Source organism: Petaurus breviceps, unplaced genomic scaffold (genome assembly GCF_028583685.1).
Source record: "Petaurus breviceps papuanus isolate PSGF00001 unplaced genomic scaffold, PetGlider_PUasm1.0 90849, whole genome shotgun sequence".
Taxonomy (NCBI): Eukaryota; Metazoa; Chordata; class Mammalia; order Diprotodontia; family Petauridae; genus Petaurus; species Petaurus breviceps.
This window is the reverse complement of record NW_027187361.1, coordinates 14,982,532-14,993,935: the sequence shown is the minus strand read 5'-3', so window position 1 is coordinate 14,993,935 and position 11,404 is coordinate 14,982,532. Positions and strand designations below refer to the sequence as shown.

The following is an 11,404-nucleotide window of genomic DNA, read 5'->3' as shown; positions in this document are numbered from 1 at the left end:
TCCTCATCCTCCCCATGGCCTCCCATCCCTCAGCTCCTCAGCTCTTTCTTTTTCCTTAATTTTTAAAATGATCTATTTTATGAAAAAAATAGTATCAGGGCCTTCTTTTTAAAGTTTTATTTATTTTATTCTGAACTTCAAAATAAAAAAAGAATTTTTATAATGGTAGAATAGAAAATAAAATATGATTGCATGTGAAACTGCATTTCTATTATGTACAACTTGCTATTACTTTTAAATATATAATGAAGTCACTGTGTAACTTTCTTTTTTTTCTGACCCCCACCATAGAGATGACTACAATTAGATATGTGTATATATATAATGTGTGTGCATATATATATATATATATACACAAAAATATATATTTACATATATGTATCTGTAAAATCATTTTCTACATACTTCTATTCATCAGTTCTTTGTCTGGATGCAGATAGAACTTCCCTCATAAATCCTTTATAGTTAATCTGGGTATTTATTATGGTCAAAATAACGTCACTGCTCAAAATTGTTTTTAAAACAATATTACTGTTAGTGTATACAATGGTTCTATTGATCTCCCTCATTCCACTCTTCATTATTTCTACCTAATCTATCCATATTTTTTCTAAGATCATTGAGCTCATCGTTTCTTATAGCACAGCAGTATTCCACCACAATCATATACCACAATGTGTTCAGCCATTCCCCAATTGATGGGCAGGCTCACAATTTCAAGCTCTCTGCTTACCACCAAAAGAGGTGCTATAAATATTTTAGAATATAAAGGTTTCTTTTTCTTTTTTTCCTGATCATCTTTGGAAATAGATTTAGTAGGAGTATTGTTGGGTCAAAGGGTATAGGCATCTTAACAACTCTTTGGGCATAATTCCAGAGTACTCTCCAAAGTAGTGGGATCAGTTCACAATTCCACTAACAGTGAATTAGTGTCCCAGTATTTCCACACCCCCTCCAACATTCGTCACTTTCATCTTCAATAATTTTAGACAGGGGCGGCCAGGTAGCACAGCGAGTAAGAGCACCGGCTCCAGTGTCGGGACAACCTGGAGATCAAATCCCGGGCTCAGACACTTAGCACCAGACCCAGAAATAACTGGCCATGTAACCTTGAGCAAGTTACTTAACACCAATTGCTTAAAAAAATAATTTTAGACAATGTAAAATCATGTCTCAAGGGTTTTTTTAATTTGCATTTTTCTAATGAATAATGATTGAGAACATTTTTCATATGACTACATTTTTTAATTTTTTTCATAAATTCTTTCTTAGGCCATCATCCCTGTAGTGTTTACATTCTCCTCATTTCCACATCTTGACCCTCAGCAAAATAGTTCAACTCTACACTGTCCTCTTTGAGCAAGCTCTTGCCTCCTTATCTCTATATGCTCTTTAGACTCTGCCTTTGCTTAGTCCCACCATCTGCCACCTTCATTCCTACTCATGTGCTACTGAATGAAGGTGGAGAAGATCATGAAACTATGTCAATTGGATCCATCACAAAGTTATGTTATATAATCTTAACTGGACCCTCAGTGCAGCAATGTCTGGTACATTGGGGTGTTTTTAAAAGACTTTTTTTTTAAATTTTGCTAATCTACCTTTCAGAAACCTAGTTTCCTTATCTGCAAAATAGGGATAACAATAGCTATAATCCTTGTCTCTTAGGTTTCTTGGGAGAAGCTAATGATAGATGTGTATGAGTTTGTGTATGAGTTTGTTTGATCTCAGAGTCCTATTAAATTGCTTTTCTCTAATTCTATGGAAATATGCATGTTTTTTTCATGTGGTTATTATGTTTTTATCTATATTCTAAAAGTATTTGTCCTGTGGGGAATTTATGTTTACAATTTTTGTATTCAATTTGTACGATGTATTTTACAAATGTAGTCCTTGCATTCAAGGAACTTACAGAATTAGAGAATTTCATATTTTTGAACCACACATACCTGGGGTTTAATTTGTCACTCTCAGTGAACCAGCATATTCTTTCCTAGTTTAGATTTCTATATAAAGATGAGGGTAGAAAAAGATGAGATTTTGTGGAATTTGTATAAAGACTCAGTCTCACCTTCCCACTTTTCTCCACAAAGTAAAGACTGATTATTTAAAAATTGTTTTGAGGTTAATGATAAGAAGGAATTTTATTTTTGAGCCTGGAACAGCACTCTAGACTCACTGACATAATCACAAATCAATACCAGAGGTTGGGGAAGTCTTCTCATGATCATAGATACTGTAATCTGCACAATCCATCACTTTAACTTGTTTTTAGTTGAAGCACAAAAAGTTATTGAGTGTCTCCAAGAAGTTCTGTGAGAATCTCTGCCTTATCAGTTCTGTGGAAATAAAAAAGATAAGCCACTAGCTTCTACACAAATATATGTGGGAACAAGAAAAATCTGCATGAATTAGTGACTTGAGAAATTTAGACTATTTTTCTTGTTTAATTGTTTTTTTATCAATTTACTTATTAATAAATATATGACTCTATGATCCCATTTGAGGTTTTCTTAGCAAAGGAGCTGGTTTGTCATTTCCTTCTCCAGTTCATTTTTACAGATGAGGAAACCGAGTTTTGGCCAACAGTGTTAAGTGATTTAACCAAGGTTACACAAGCTAGAAAGTATCTGCGACCAGATTTGAACTCAAAAAGAGTCTTCTTGACTCCAGGTCTGGATGTGCCACCTAACTGTCATTAACTTAGACCATAGTATTTAGGAAATTGCCTATGGGATTTTTAAAGGTTTATGCTATACTGTGTTGAAGGTTGCATAGATTTTATAAACTGATAATGTGAATATAGTGCATGTGAACAATTTCCCCTCCATAAACAGTTAGTTCTGAACTCCATAAAAATGAGAATATTCATTGGAAATGGATGAATTAATGAATAAATGAATGAATGAATGGATCAATCAATGAAAGTTAGACTGCCTCGTGGGTGGCAATTGACTGGCACTATGGATGGCTGTCCTCCTTTCCCTGAATGATGATTTTAAGCCTCAGCTGGAAATAGGATCAGCAATGTAGGAGCCACTTCTAATCCCAGTTCTCTTGGGGTCAAGAACCTCACCTGTTTCCATCAGGGTTTAAAGGGAGGTCATGGTAGTAGTTTTGCATGCCTGGCACATACCACCTTTTTTTCTCTTCCTCCAGGTATTTTTAAGCAGTTTGTTACGAGTGTGGCTCAAAAGCAATGTAGCCCATAAGCAGCATTCAGTACCTACAAGTCAAGTCAAGCAATACTTATTAAGTGTTTATTTAATAGAGAGAAAGGTGGTCTCCGATCTCAAGAAGCTTATAATCTATTGAGGAAAGAAAATGTATAAAAACAAGCTGGAATGAGGGTAAGGGTAATGAAGACAGCAGGTGAGGGAGAAACTTAGAGAAAATCCAGAAGGAGAGCCAAAAGTATATTCTGGAGAGAAATAAAGACAGAGGAGGGCTAAATATCCTCCTTAGAGTTGCAGAGAGGAACCAATCAAATAGGAGACACAGGAGCAGAGGTTCCTTCCAATTGTGTAAAGTAAGGCCTGGCATAAGCTTCTAGAATGGAGAAGTTTCTGGCAAATTAAAGATAGTAGTGAAGCAGGGAGAGGAATGTAATAAGATTATTTCAACAATATATTAGTGATCCTTTTGATTACTTTTCTGATTACTAATTAGAGATTACTAAATATCATGGAACCTGTGGACAGTAACTAGACCACTATTTTAAACTGATTGGTATTCTCCAAAGTCTCATACTTGCACCTTCTCCCAACCATACGATATTGAGAAATGAGACAAAATAAGAAAAAGCAGACTACCTTCACCACATCAAATATTATGTCTTTCAATTGCCATAAAATTCTGATATTGTGACTAAAGATTTTGATTTGAAAACTGCCTCACCAGGGACCAGATCTGTGATGCTAAACCTAAGGACTTTCAAACTTGGTTTCTCATATCCCCTTTTAAAAGATGGATGCTCTTCAGTTTGGAATTATGTCAAAAGGGCTCTAAAACTATGCATACTCATTGATCCATCAATACCACTTATAAGTCTATAACCCAAAGACATCCAAAAATGGGAAAAGAACCTATTTATACAAAATTATTTGTAGCAGTTCTTTTTGTAAGAATTATTATTTTATATATTTATTTATTATTTATTTTATATTATATCTTGCTAAGAATTGTAAATCAAAAAGATGCCCAAAAATTGGGCAATAGATAAACAAGTTGGTATAAGATTGTGTGGTATATGATTGCAATGGAATTACTGTGCTATAAGAATGAAAAGCAGGATGATTTCAGAAGAACCTGGAAAGATTTAGATGAATTGATGCAGAGCAAAGTGAACAGAACCAGAAGAACAGTATACACTGTAACAGCAATATTAATGAAGAGCTATATCTTAGTTATTCTTAGCAATACAAGAAAATCCCAAAGGACTAATGATGAAGCATACTATGCACTTCCGGGGAAAGAACTGGTATTGCTTGAATACAGACTGAAGTATGCAATTTTTCATTTTCTTTCATTTTTTTCTTTTATTTGAGTGTTCTTATACAAAATGACTATAACCTATTTGTGTCTGCTTACTGTTTCAGGAAGTGGAGAGAGAAAAGAAGAAGGGAGGGATAGGATTTGTAACTCAAACTTTAAATTAATCTCCTCTTTAAAGTTTGATATGCAGTTCACATAACCTCAGGGATGTTAAGATGCTTAACCTAACCTTAACAATTGCCTTTAGGCTTTGAACAAACTCTCATGTGGTCATTTTCAGGATAGAATTCCAGAAAATTATTGTTTAATTTTTAATCATTTACTTGTGTCTATTTTGTTTTGTATGATAGGGAGAAAGGAAAATGGCTGCAAGCTGTTATAAAGGACCTTCTGCAAGCTTAATGAGTACTACAGATGGATGTTTTCAATGATAGTCATGTATTATGCCTCCACTGTGAACTTAAGAGAACAACTACATCGTGATTTATGTTATAAACAGTAAGACTTGCTGTATAAGGTAGAATTTCGTGGCAATTTAACTTTGATTTGATCCCAGTTTGAATCCACATAAAAACATTTATGCTACTGAGACAACAATCTACCATGCAAAGGGCTGATACCAAAAGCTTCCCGCTGGGAGCACTGACTAGAACTTCTATCGGGTAAACTGTATGTATGTATCTATCTACTACGTGGGTGTAGGCTGCTGGGAATGTGGGAAATTAAGACGGCAAATTGCAGAACCTTCCTGACTCAGTTTATTTATCATGATGATTGTCCTCTGAAGGAGAATACTTTCTACATTTCCTTTGCCAAAGGGCAGCAATGAGACCTTTCAAAATGTTGAATTCTGTAGTATGAAAAAGCAGTTCCAAAGAGTATTTATGACATTTTCCTAGAATGAAATAGATCTAAGGGAGCCTTTTCCTATCATATCTATGACACTTCAATGTGTGACTTTCAGATCCAGGCCTGTTAGGACAGGTTTTATATTTTTACAACCATATCCATCTTCCTCTTTTCATGGTAAATTTCCCTGACTGGAAAGAAACACACTAATGTTTTATGATGAGTCTTATGGTTATGTACAATGGTCATCCCTGTGTCCACAGTGCTGGGGATGCAGGGATAAAAAAAAAACAGCAGCAACCTCCCCCCAATTAAATAAACAAAACAAAACAAAGCAAAAACCTTTTTTTCCGTGAGAGGTCACCTCAAAATCAATAACTACAATTTGCAAATGGGGTATTGATTCTTAATATGTCAATCTTCTTCTGGTAAACTCATTCAGTTTCTTGTGACCTTTACTATTTTGATACAAGATAGCTCCCAAGTCCTCCAGGCTGGCATCTGCGGGCAGAACAAAAGGCTCACTTGGGACTGCACAGTCTGGTACTGGTGTATGTATGAAGCAGTTCACCTAGTCTTTCAATGTTTACTTTTGTTTTTTTTTTTTCCTTCAGCTAGATTTGTAGGTATCTTCCATCATACAAGTGAGATCCTTCAGTAGTTTACTAATACAGAAACATGGCTCTCAGTGAATTTAAAATAACAACTGCTAAACCCTAGGAAAGGTATTAAGATATCAAATATTCCATGGATATGAACAATTCAGGAGTACTTCTATGGATCTGTGCTCACACCTTGAGGTACTATGAAAACCACATGCTTGAGAAAGCCTCTTCAAAACAGACATTATTCATAACTTCAGACCAACATACACTAACCAACCCAACACTTTTATCAGTCTCTTTTTGTGGTCTTCCAATATCTTTCCATTAACAATGAGGTCATCTAAAGTCATACACCAATTAATTAGAACAAAGAAAATAGTCAACTGTAGTGACTCATGAAATAAACTTTATAACAGTTTAACATTTTGTATTATTTTATTTTATTTTATTTTTGCTTTTTGGAGGGGGGAGGCAGAGCAATTGGGGTTAAGTGACTTGCCCAAGTTCACATGGCTAGTAAGTGTTAAGTGTCTGAGGCCAGATTTGAACTTAGGTCCTCCTGACTCCAGGACTGATGTTCTATTCACTGTGCCACCTCGCCGCCCCCAGTTTAACATTTTTAAAACAACTTTTAATACATCCTATTTTCCTCATTTTTTGCAATCATTTGTTCTATATGACATGGTACTGAATTCATAATATTTTGACACATTTTCAAATCCATCATCCTGAAATCACAACATATTGGATTTTTTTTTCATTCAAAACATACATCATATAAGTCATTTTGTTGAAAAAGGAAGAAACATAAAGAAATTTTTTAAAGTATGCTTCAATTTGCACCCATTGCTCATCAGTTCTCTCTCTGAAGGTGTATAGCATTTTTCATTACTTTGGTACTTTGGAATTTTCTTGCATCAATTCATATGTCTTCCTAGAGTTTTTTGAAACCATCATGCTCATCATTTCTTATAGCACGATAGCATTCCACTATAATCAAATACAACAATTTGTGCAGTCATTTCCCAATTGATGAGCAACCTTTCACTTTCCAATCTTTTGGCAATACAAAAAGATCTGCTATAAATATTTTATACATCTATAAGAGTTGGGCTGTAGTGGGAAAACCATAGCAACTTCAGGGTAAGAGAGAGTCAAGTGAAATTTATTTTATTTTACTTTTTTAACAATGAAAGAGACCTAGGTATGTTTATGAGCAGTACAAGAGGTTAAAGTGAATTAAAAAAGGATGAAAAAAGAAAGGAAATGGATGAGGAAAAATATCTGGAGAAGATAGGAAGTGATGAGATCAAGGGAACAAGTAGAAATTATGGCAAAGAAAGGGGCTACCTCTTAGAGACCTGAGAAAAAGAATGAAGAATGGAGTATTAAATAGGGTGGGGAATGGGAAAAACAGGTAATTTGTGGTAAATGGCCTCAGACTGAGACCTTCTAGATGCTGTGGATTCTTATAATGACATTTTTTCTGAGTTATTATAATTCTCAATTTGAAATAAATTTGAGGAGAAAAATGAGGAGGCAATACAAGATGACTAAGCAAGTAATGTTTAGTAGCATATCCCCTCTAAAAAGTAACAAATTTATAAACTTAATTAATAAACCAAAACAGAAAGGAAGAGAAAAAAATCCTTATAGCAAAAGCCTCTTGGGAAAAAAAAATTAACAGGAAGACTATGTGGTTAAAATGAAATGTGATATGATATTTGTGATAATATAAAATAATATAAAGATTAGAAAACCATACTTGATAAGTATAACCTTAGATGTTAAAGATAAGAAAGAATGAATTGAGAACAGTATTTGGAAATACAATCCAACCATTTATGGACTCTCAAGAAACAAATATAAGACATAGGACTCATATGGATTCAAAGTGAAGGGGAGAAATGTAATGCCATACATTTTGGTACTTTGGAATTTTCTTGCATCAATTCATTTAAGTCTTCCTTATATGTAATAATTTTTAAGATTTTTTAGATAAAATGGTAGCAAATATTCAAAACATTAAGAAAATTGTACCATATCATGTGACTTACTCATGGCAGTTTTGTCTGCTTGTCATACTCAAAATTTTGCAAAAATTATTTCTAAAAGTTGTTTTGACATGTAAATTGGAAAATAATAAAAATATCAAAAAGGAACAAAAGAAAATATGTTACTTGGTCACTAAAAATGACACGCAGAAAAACATGCTTAAATCATTATAGAGAATGAACCAATTCTATTATAAACTATAGATACAATTTATAGCTTTGCAATTGAGATATTAAGAGAAGAATTAATGAAATTATTAAAGTTATAAAGAGCAAACCAATTCTAGGAGGCTTTAACATTCTTCTGCCAGAGTCTGAAAAATCCAAAAGAATGATAAACGAGGAAGAAATTAAAGACAGGGGAAAATTCTGTTAAAACTGTAAAGGGCGGGGGGGGGGGGGTAATAGAGGATTCAGGACTAATACTTTACCTATGCTTGAAATGTAGGTAGTAACATAGCCAGGGTATCATCTCTGGATCTAAAAGAAAATATGCAATATTTGAAAATTTGATATTTCATGCTTTTGTGCATTTTGAGGAACAAGAAATATGGAAATTTTCCCCTTTCTTATATCAGATCATAGTTCCAGAGATAAAAGGCAACTCTTGTATTTGCTTCTTATTTTACTGAAAGTCAGTGAGGCTATTTTCCAAGGTCACATGGATAATAAACATAAGAAGTAAAATTTAAATCTATGGTCTCTGATTCCTGAACCAGACTTCTTTTCACTATGTTAAGTACAAAAATCTTTATTTTCATATTGAGATTGTATTAGATGTCACTAATATTATCTAGACTTTGATTCTAAGGTGACAAAAAAGGTTTGAATTGAGAAATATAGAAGCATGAATTTAGAAATGTGGAAGGCAAGGATTTGGAAATATCTGCAGCAATTATCTTTATAATAGCCTTTAGAATGGTAAATAGCTAAACAAGAGGCAGTAGAACATGGAAAGGTCAGATGATATAGTTGTAAAAACAGTGGATTTTAAGTCTGATGACCCTATTAGAACTCTGACTCTTCAACTTATTACCTGTGAGCCATCGGGAAAGTTAGACAATATTTCACCTCTCAGAGAATCCCTTTCCTCATCTATAAAATTAAGAAGTTAGACTGTATGACCTCTGAAGTCCCTTACAATTTTAAGTATATGACTCTGTTCAAAGTAACCCATTGGAAAACCAACATGAAAAGAACCTTTAAAAAGCAGTATAAATGTTGAATGACATTAGCTCCAAAAGTGAAAAAAGTCCTAATGTATAAACCCTTAAAAATTGATGGAAAATAATGCAAAAATAGAGTAGCAAATTGACAGATGTAATTTCATATCAAAGATCAATATTTACCCTATGTGGTACTTTAGCAAGACACTAGAACTAGTGGAAAACTTTTCTTGATGACATTAATTATTCAGAAATGGCATACTTTTGTTGATGAATGAGCACGAGAAGCTCAGGGATCATAAATTAAATGATATCATTATTAACTAGATACCTGTATACTTGATACAGCACTCTTTCCTTTAACCTCTGATCAGCACTTTCTGCACAAAGAGCATCTTTATCATCACTGTGTATGCACACATAAAGCAGGCAACTTGGCTCTCTCATTGCATGTCTGTTTATTACCAACACCTGAACAATTTTATTATAACTTCAGACCAATTTGCATATAGAAGCTTCTTGTATGGACCACTATTTTAATTTCATTTGTAAGGGTGTTTATTGGCCCTATTTTTTTAAATCACATCTCATTAAAGCCCAGGAATCTATATGAATGCTGTGGGCATTCAATGACAGTTATTTTGATGCAACACATTGTGTGTGTGTGTGTGCGTGTGTGTGTGTGTGTAGGTGATATTAGAGATCAGAAAAGGGTTTGAATGAGAAGAGAGGTAGGGGGCTTAACAAATGGGGAAAATTAATCTCATGGTAAAAATAGTCAAGAAACATTTATTGAGCACCTACTATGAAACAGCCACAGTGCTATGCACTGCAGATAAAAATGATAAAGGAAAGAAATAGCATTTATTAAATTCCTAACAGGCATTGTGCCAAGTACTTAAGAATATTTCTTATTTGTTCTAATAATCCTAGGAGGTAGGTGATATTATTATCCTCATTTTGCAAATGGGGCTGCTCAAGCAGTCAAAGGATAAGTGACTTGGCCAGCATAACATAGCATGTATCTGAGGCCAAATTTGAACTAAGGTCTCCCGGATTCTAGGCATAACACTCTATCCACTGTACCATCTAAGTGCCAGTGAAACAGACCCTATTCACAGATAGTTAATATTTGAATGGTACCTGAAATTGTATGGAAGAACAGGTAAAACAATCAGCTATAGATTTACATCAGTTGAAGGAGTTTCCACACTGGAAATTTCTTGTGACACTGGAATCACAATACTCATTGCCAAGCTAAAAAGGAAACGATAGATACCTAGTTATTCCTGGGTGGAATTAATGGTACCTACATAAAAAGGTTCACTTGGGAATAGGAGAGGATGATGGGAAAGGGGAGTTGTAGAACATTTATGGACTTGAGGCTACAAAAACCTGAGTAAGTTTGAGATTTTAAAGAACCTAGCTGTCTGGCTTAGTGTCTTCCTGATTATGAGTTATGACCTTTTTCCAAGATAAAAGTTCATTTTATTTTTTTAGGACTCTTTTCATTTTAGGACACTTTTCTTTTTCTACAAAATTACTGAAGTTAAAAAAATGTTAATATGATCAATACAAATATTTTTATGCTACTATTTAACATCAGAAGCATGGTACTGTCATTTTGAAAAAAAGGATACTTTGTTTAATTTTATCATTTTAATAACAATCAGTAAATCAACAACATTTCCTCAATAGGGATTTATTAAATGCCTACTGTGAACTAAGTAATACTCTTGGCCCTAGAATTCTTATAATTGTGGTTATCATTTAAATCTATAATTAAAGATAAAGACAAGGAAGCAGTGGGAATGGAATTAGGAGAGGGAATGGGAGAAGGAAAGGCTAGTGTAGTGAATACAGTGGAGTCAAAGAGTCCTCAGTTCAAATTCTGGCTTTGACATATACTGGCTATGTCACCATGGACAAGTTGTTTAACCTCTCAGTGTCACAGACAACTCTCTAAATATGGACATTACTGACAAACTATGAGTTTGCAACAGTTTTCACTTGAGGAATTCCTTGTAACAATGAAATCATAGCATCCTTCCAAAAACCACCACCACTACACTTGTGCATGTGCACACATGCACACACACATGCATACACACAAATGCACATAGATTTTTCCTTGTGTGTATGTGGGAGGGCAGAGAGAGGGAGAGAAACAAAAGGGAGAGAGAGAGAGGGAGGGGGAGAGAGAGAGAGAGAGAGAGAGAGAGAGAGAGAGAGAGAG

General features: G+C 34.2%; 1 long non-coding RNA gene across 1 annotated transcript in view; it reads right to left on the bottom strand.

Annotated features, from left to right (window-relative positions):
• Positions 1-1,952: 1,952 nt before the first annotated feature.
• Positions 1,953-11,404, bottom strand: part of LOC138149850 (uncharacterized) — a 284,229-nt gene continuing 274,777 nt past the window's right edge. The window contains exons 3-6 of the long non-coding RNA XR_011165437.1: positions 10,312-10,425; positions 8,434-8,482; positions 3,077-3,226; positions 1,953-2,339 (exon numbers count right to left, since the gene is read on the bottom strand). This is a non-coding gene — a long non-coding RNA (uncharacterized lncRNA). The remainder of the gene's footprint in view (positions 2,340-3,076; positions 3,227-8,433; positions 8,483-10,311; positions 10,426-11,404) is intronic.